Here is an 8,767-nt window from a genome sequence, read left to right as displayed (position 1 = left end):
AATCCAAATAACATTGGACCCGTTCCATCTTGAGAACCGTAAGAGATTTTAACGTGTTCTGGCAAAAATTTAGGAAAGGGTTTCGGGTGATCTCTGATATTTTTGCTATCTCCAATACCTCTAGTTTCGGGAGAGTGCTTGTGACTTTAAATACACACTGAGGGGGGCCCTTCAGTTTCATAACTCTGATGGCCGGGCAAAGTTTACATAGTTTCAGAAGCTGGTGTCTATCTAGTGATATGTTCATGTAGTTATCGTGTATATACCAATATTTCCGAATATGTTTCTGCCACAGGTCGAGACGTTCTAGTCCGAGCGGCCCTGTTGTTTCGGCATCTAGTTGTAAGAGTGTTAATAACAGATCCTTGTGATATATGTGCTTAAGGTGCCTTAATTCCTTCAATAATTTCTTCAGGTTTTCACATTCATCCGGTCAATAAATATTCTTATTATAGTTAAACAAGCACAGTGACACAAGGTTGTGACACTGCACCAAGTCGCCAATTCTGTCCCCACTAGCCTGAAATTTGCTCTCCATCATAAACTAGATGAAATTCCTTTAATTTTGGACATGAACGAGTAACGTGACCTATGACCCAGTGAAAGGAGACTCGTGTATACTCGGGTACAAGCAATAAGGTCGTCAGATGAGAAAAACTGTGGGAAAATCCCTGCCGCGCTGGGGAACACACCCTGGGGGACTCTGTCAAACGAAGTTCCTTCAAATTGAACATCTCCAAATCTTCTCATGCAATGAATTCCATTTATCACGATATTCACAACAAGATCTAGACACCCAATAATTACAAAATGCAGTCATCCATCTATCACAAAGTCGAGTCAATCTAGGTGAAAGAACAATTTCAAAAATAATGGAAAAATACTGTTCAAGTTCCGATTTAGGGTATAAGCACTCTTCTGAATGTTTTGTAACTGCTTTCCGAATTCGTTTATCAAGGGAGAAGGGATGACAGCAACATAGTTTGAATAGTACGAGCAACTGAGATTAATTATCGAATTTGTTGTCTCTATCAGGATATCAACTACTTTCACCAGCGAGAATTTCACCAATGTCTCCAGTGGGAATGTTACTCAGTGTTTTTGGCCTGTACATTATACCAGTCTAAAATACAGAAAAGAGACACTCACGTAAATATTGAATTATTATCCGCAGTAATGATCACTTGCCACATGTGGAATAATAAAAGTTGTATCTTAACCAAATGTTACTATTATAAATATGAAAATCAAACAGAGTATAATAAAGATTTTTACTTACTTTCTCTAGTGGAACATGAAAGGTTTTAGGGAGGAGTTCCTGCTGATCAATTTCTGGTAAAATTTAAATCGTCTTCTGCCAGATACTTTCCAGATCTGAATAAAAAAATAAATAAATAAATAAAATCATATAATATATATTATATATATATATATATATAATATATATATATATATATATAATAAGATCGGCCATTTAGACTAATGTTTTCGTCATCTGCCCGCCTGCGATGTCAGAGATTGGGATGGAGCGTCTGCATTTTTGTAAAAAAATGTTGAAATTCATCACGACTTAATATATATATAATAAATTAATAATTATATATTATATATATTATGTAATACATATATATATATATAATATAATTATATAATATATATATAATGTAATATATATATATATATATATATATATATATATATATATAATATATATATATATAATATGTTGTATATATATATATATATATATATATATATATATATATATCACCAGGCTGAAATACAGAAAAGAAACACTTACGTAAAATAAGGATAGTATTCAGGAGTAATTATCACGTACCACATGTGGACATGTGAAATAATAAAAGTTATATCTTAACGAAATGTTACTATATAAATATGAAAATCAAACAGAGTATAATAAAGATTTTTGCCTTTCCTTACCTAGTGAGTCACGGTAGATGGAATATGAGAAGGTTTAGGGAGGAGTTGCTGCTGCTTACTCTCTGGTAAAGGTTTAAATATCGTCTTCTGACCATATATCTATCCAGATCTGTAAATATATATATATCACAGGCTGAAATACAGAAAAGAAACACTAAAATCAAACAGGGTATAATAAAGATTTTGCTAACTATAAAAGTTACCTTCATCCTGGTCATATTTTTTCTTATAGAGATGAAGGAATCTATGATCAGGTAGAGTCACAATACATTTGAGCAAAAAACATAATCAGGTACTCTTTTCGTATACATCGATGGACTGCCAACTGTCGAATGCGCTAAGCCTAGCTAAAGAAGGACAATTTGATAGCAATTGCTCGATAAGACTCCACTCTTCATACTCTGACACTAGATTTGGGCTTCAATAAGATTTCTAAGAGGCTCCATAATGGCACACAGGAAGCACTTGTTACCGCATCACCCTCCCAATATCTTCGTGGTGAAAGTGTAGATATTCCAGGTTGTGTGATTTTTCCCAAAAGAAAATAGGTGGTTTCCCTTCCAACTTCCCATATAACATTTTTGAGTGTCAGTCTTAACTCCCTTAAGAGGGAAAGGCTGAAGATTTACATGCTGGCCAGTGAGATGTCCCTCTGCTTTAATATTAGCCTCCACAATGTTGAGTACATTGAGATTGGGACAAATATGAGCCAGGTCAGAAAAAAAGTCTAATTCAAACAAAAATCAACATTTCCATTTGTAGAACCGTTAAGATGGTAACGTTTTCTGGCGATAATTTATAAAATGGGTTGTGGGTGATCCGTGTACATCCCTTACTCTAATACCTGAGATTGGGTGCTTATTACTTTAAGAAACACTGAAGGGGGAAGCATTTTCATAATCGGGTGGCCGGGCAAAGTTACATAGTCTGTAAGAAAAATTTCTATTTGGTGGCAGTAATCATATATAATGAATATCCCCCAATAAATTCTGCCGGGGATCGAGACGTCAAGAGCGAGCCGTCCCCGTATATCAGGATTTAGTTTATGAAGGTTGTGACAGATCCTTGTGATATAAGTGTTTAGGTATCTAACTCCTTCAATAATTTCTTCAAGTTTTTACACTCATCACGCAAACATCTCTCACTAAAGTCATGCAGGCACAGTGACAAAAAGGTTTTGACACGCACCAAGTTTTCAATCCGCCCCCCCCCTGTCTTTAAGTTTTTGTCCATCATACACTATGAAATTCCTTCAATAATGGATATGATGAATAACATGACCTATCACCCAGTGGAAGGAGACTTTTACATGGTGGCAAAATAGGTTGTCAGATGAGAAAAGTTATTGAACATCCTTCCCGCGCTTTTCTCCTCAATTACAGCATGGGGAACATTGGTCAGTGATAGTTTCTTCAGGTTAGAACATTTCCATAACTTCTCACGGAATGTAGGATGTGTTGATCTTTTACATTCATTAAAATAGCACATTACGCAATGTGATCCATCCGTCCACAAAATTCACACGGTTTAATCAACCATCTATTACAAAATATAGGCATCCATCTATCAGAAAGTCGAGTCAGTTTAGGTAAGAGAACAATTTCAAGAATCATGGGAAAATAATGTTCAAATTCCATTTTGGACTTGAAGCACGCTTCTGAATGCTATAGTAGACGCAGGATAGTAGACCAGGATGGTGGGCACAGCCACCACTCCATTGGATAACATCATGTCTTTTCTCTGTCTCTTGAGCGTTGTAAACTTGATGAACAGTTCGTTACCTTCGTGGTCGATCGTCGTTAGGCCCGTTGCGGGGTCATACATGCTAGGGGCGTCAGGGACACTCACGTCTCTCCTTGAATTGGCATTCCAATCGGAATTCTTGATGACAGCATGTAGGTCTTCCTTACAGCTATCGAATAAGGTCTCAGAACATGTCAGCCAGAGGATGAGTGGTTGCCGGCTCCATAATGAGGATCCTCCATAATACCCTTTTTGTGTATGATCCGGAGGAAACACTATTGGGATTACAGGTGTGATATTGCCAGTTTCCTGGACGGCACGTTCTGCCATGACGATGCTCAGGGCAAAAGCCGCCATATCACGTCTTTCCAACACCAGTACCATCACCGATGATGAATCCTCGACCAAGGGACGATCCCAATTCCGAGGGGCGGTGTTCGCCCAGACTGGGTTTGAACAGGTTTTTCCTAATTCCTCATCTGACATCCCATAAACCCAACTCATTGGCGGTAGTTTGCACCAAACTAGTCTGACGGCTGTAGCTTGAACAGAATTGAGGGCGAATGGGGGGGGGGAGATATACGGGCTGGGCTAGGGAAGCAAAGGGTTTTTTTGATTCTGGTGAGGGTATGGGGGTGGTGGAACAAAGACGTCATTATTCCAACAATTCCAAGGCTCGCTCTCTAAAGGCTGAATGTTGGTCTGTTTTTTTTTTCAATTCCACGGTCGGCAGATGTTTTGGCTGGAACAACTTATTATGTAACAGCATTTCATGAAATCAGTCACGTCTCATGCGTCATACACAGTATGTATGTATGTATCTTCTCTCTTATATTGATAAATTTTATATATTTTTTAATGATATTGATATATTTTTTTGTTTAAGTTTTTTATAGTTGTAATAAAATTTGACAAACCCCTTAACATACACCCCCAACACAAGATTTTTTTGAATGCTTCATACAAACTGGCAGTGAGAGAGATCACTGCACCAAAACACAACTTTCATTTGCCCTCTTCATAAGATCGGTCAATGAGAGAGCTCTTGCACACACAACTGCATGCATACATACACACCCAAACACGAGATTTTATTGTATGCTTTCATACAACCAATCTGCGACAGAGCTCATTGCTCACACGGCGTGCATGAATGCACACACACACACACAACACATACACACCCCACACAAACCCCAAAACACACCCCACACACACAACACACCACACACACACACACACACACCACACACACCCAAAAACACCCCTCACACAACCACCAAACACAACAACACACACACACACCCAAATATGCCTGCTTCATACAAACTTTCCAATGAGAGTGTTAATGCACCAACACAAAAGTCATTGCACACAGAACTGCATTTCACAGCTCATTTCACCCCAACACGAGAGTTCATGGGATACTCATGGGTAAGGCTGCATGATTGGGGCATGTACAAACATGTGAATGAGAGAGAGGAGAGAGCGAGAGAAGGAGAGAGAGAAGAAGGAGAGTAAAGAGAGAGAGAGGAAGAGGAGAAGGAGAGGAAGAGAGAGAGAGAGAGAGACACTGACCCCAAAAGACAGTTATTGCCCTCTTTATAAGACCGTCAATGAGAGAGCCATTGACACAAAAACGCATGCACAATAACACCTAAAACGAGAGTTTTTTGCATGCTTCTCGACCAATCTATGAAGAGTCATGCAAACACGGCGTGCTGCTCACACACACACCCAACACACACACAAACACCAAAACAACACACAAACACACTCAAACGATAGTTCATGCATCTTCACAGACGGGCATCTATTTCGTTTGTTCTTGAGCACATTCGTTTCGATTTCACTTTTCTCGTCTCGGACTGGCTATGCGTTTCGGATTCTGCATAAAATGCGGAAGGGAGCCACACTCAACAGTAACCCCCTCACAGGAGGTAGGAGGGAAACCTTGCTATCAATTCGGTACCTGGATATTGAGGCCCTGTTTTGATCACCCCGCAAATAAAAAAAGAGGAAACGAAAATTCATAAGCCGGTGCCCCGGGCAAGAGTCAAAGGACTCGTCGCCTTGTGGGGGAAGTCTGGCCCACCAGCTCTCTTTGAAAAACGGACGTCGCCCCTTTGGAGAGAGCCCCTTGGGAACGACGACGACCCCGAGAACTTCGAAAATAAGGGAAATTGATACAGCGCCCCTACCCCAAACTTCCACGACAACGGGACCAGGAGGGGTTACGAACTGGCGGGAGGACAGTACACAAGGGGAAGGTCGCTCCGTCAAGATTGGCCCGGTTGGCTTCCGGGCTTCGATTGCCAGGGAGGAGGGGAGATCTACATCACCTGCGATGCCCAGAATTTTCTCAAGTCGATTCTAAAGACGACCATCGACCTCCACGGCATCTGGAAATCGATGGTTGCCGACGGCCTGGATGTGGAGGAGTCCCTCATCCTTGACTCCTGCGATGAGGGAGTGGAACAAACGTGCCATGCTCAAGTTTCTGTGCACATGAAGGTGTTGACGAGAGGACAAGCTGCGAGAGCGGCGGCTCTCGTTCTGCGAAGATGCTCGCCCAAAGCGTGGAGGAGTTCCTGAAGACTAGGGAGACAAAGGACCACCACGAGTCCTGCTATTGATGTCTTGTGAAGATGACGTGACCTGGACCTAGCGCCGTTAGAGTCGCCGTGTCGTCGTGAAGTGTCTCTGGGCTGAAACTCCAATAGCCATTATTAAATAATATGATTAATCTGTCTGTTTCTGTATTTACCTATTTAACACCCTTGTATGATAGAAGGAGTAAATCCTATATGAAGTGAAAATAAAATACCAGCACACACACACACAAACACACAGGATAAAAGCTACACCTGGAAAATAGTCGGTGTACATACTATAGATGTTTCAACAATACCAGAGAAAAGAATATACTGCTGGGAAAAAAAGTTGATCTACATATGCCCAGCAAAAAAAAAAAAAAAAAAAAAAAAAAAAATTAACTGATACTATAGAGAAAAAAAATAATGTGATAATGTATAATACGACTAACTTTAAATTTAAATAATCAATGATACAAGGTAACCTACTAAATGTAATAACTATTTAATTTAGTAGGTGATGTACAAATCACCTTTACTGTAAGGAGTTCATTGCAAGTTTTATACATCACCCATTGGGCATTACAGCATGCAATTGCCTGCTTCATACAAACTGGCAATGACAAAGCTCATTGGAAAATAGCTGCAATTGGTTTGTGTGCACACATGAGAGGGAGAAAGAGAGAAGAGAGTTCATTGCATGCTTCACAATAACTACCTATGACAGAGCTCATTGTATACACAGCGTGCATGCACACATACACCCTCAACACGAGAGTTTATTTGCCCTCGTCATGCAACCTGTCAATGAGAAAGTTCACTGCACACACAATGTACGTGCACACATACACACCAAACACAAGATTTCATTTGCCCTCTTCATGCGACCTGTCAAATGAGAGAGCTCATTGCACACACAACGTGCTTGCACACATTTACACGCCCAACGGTCTTGCTTGCTACGTCCAAGAGCGTCGTAAGACAGCATTCTGAGCATCTCAAGCGAGTCGATGGACGCTCATTGAGCCGCCCGACCGCCCGTGAAAGGTTCCCATTGGCGTGTTAGATGACTTCATATGACACGTTAATGCCACCCTCTCGCGGGTCATTGGAACGTGCACGGGCATCCTTCGTCTCGCTTTACACGCCCAACGGTCTTGCTTGCTACGTCCGAGAGCGTCTTAAGAGAGTTCATTGCATGCTTCATACAACCTGACAATGACAGAGCTCACTGGAAAAGCCTGCATTGGATTTGCGTGCACACATGAGAGGGAGAAAGAGAGAAGAGAGTTCATTGCATGCTTCATACGAACAAGCTATACAGCGTGCATGCACACATGAGCGAGAGAAAGAGAGAAGAGATTTCATTGCATGCTTCATAAGAACTACCTATGACAGAGCTTATTGCACACACAACGCGCATGCATACATACACACCCAACACGAGAGTTCATTACCCACTTCGTGCGACCTATCAATGAGAGAGCTCGTTAGCAAAGATTGCATTTAACACACAACATGCATGCACACGTGAGAAGAGAAGAGAGAGTTCATTGCATGCATCATACGACCTGACAATGAGAGAGCTCATTGGTAAAGTTGCACTGGGTGTGTATAAACACATGAGAAAGAGAGAGAGAGAGAAAAGAGAGTTCACTACATGCTTCATATTACCAATCTATGACAGAGCGCATTGCACACACAATGTGCATGCACACCCAAGTTCATTGCATAGAGTTCACACGACCTGACAATGAGAGAGCTCATTGGTAAAGTTGCACTGGGTGGTGTATAAACACATGGGAGAGAGAGAGAGCATGCTTCATAAGAACTACGTATGATAGAGCTCATTGCATACACAAAGTGCATACACACATACACCCCCCAACATGAGAGTTCATTACCGCTTCATACGACCATGTCAATGAGAGAGCTCATTGCACATTCATAACGTGCATACACACCCAACTGCGAGAGTTCATTACCTGCTTCATACGAGCAAGCTATGGCAGAGCCCATTGCATATACAACGTGCATGCACAACATGATGAGAGAGAGAGAGAGAGAGAGAGAAGGAGAGAAGAAGAGAGAGGAGAGAGAGAGAGGGGAGGGAGAGGAGAGAGAAAAGAGAGAGAGCAAGCTAGACTCAGCCCACTGTAAATACACATAACGTGCATGCACACATACACACCCAACACAAGATTTTATTTCCTGCTTATAGGAGCAAGTCACGATGCAGCCCATTGTATATACAACGTGCATGCACACATTAAAAAAAAGAGAGAGGGGAGAGAGAGAGAGAGAGCAAGCTACGACTCAGCCCTCTGTATAATCAACGTGCATGCACACTACACCCAAAAACCAAACCACGGAGTTCAAATACCACCCTCGTTCGACCTGTTTCAATGAGAGACCCATTTGCACAACAAAAACCACATAACGTTGGCCATTGGCACGCCCCAAAAAAAAAAAAAAAAAAAAAAATT

Source organism: Penaeus monodon, chromosome 44 (genome assembly GCF_015228065.2).
Source record: "Penaeus monodon isolate SGIC_2016 chromosome 44, NSTDA_Pmon_1, whole genome shotgun sequence".
Classification (NCBI taxonomy): domain Eukaryota; kingdom Metazoa; phylum Arthropoda; class Malacostraca; order Decapoda; family Penaeidae; genus Penaeus; species Penaeus monodon.
Note: the sequence above shows the minus strand (reverse complement) of the source record.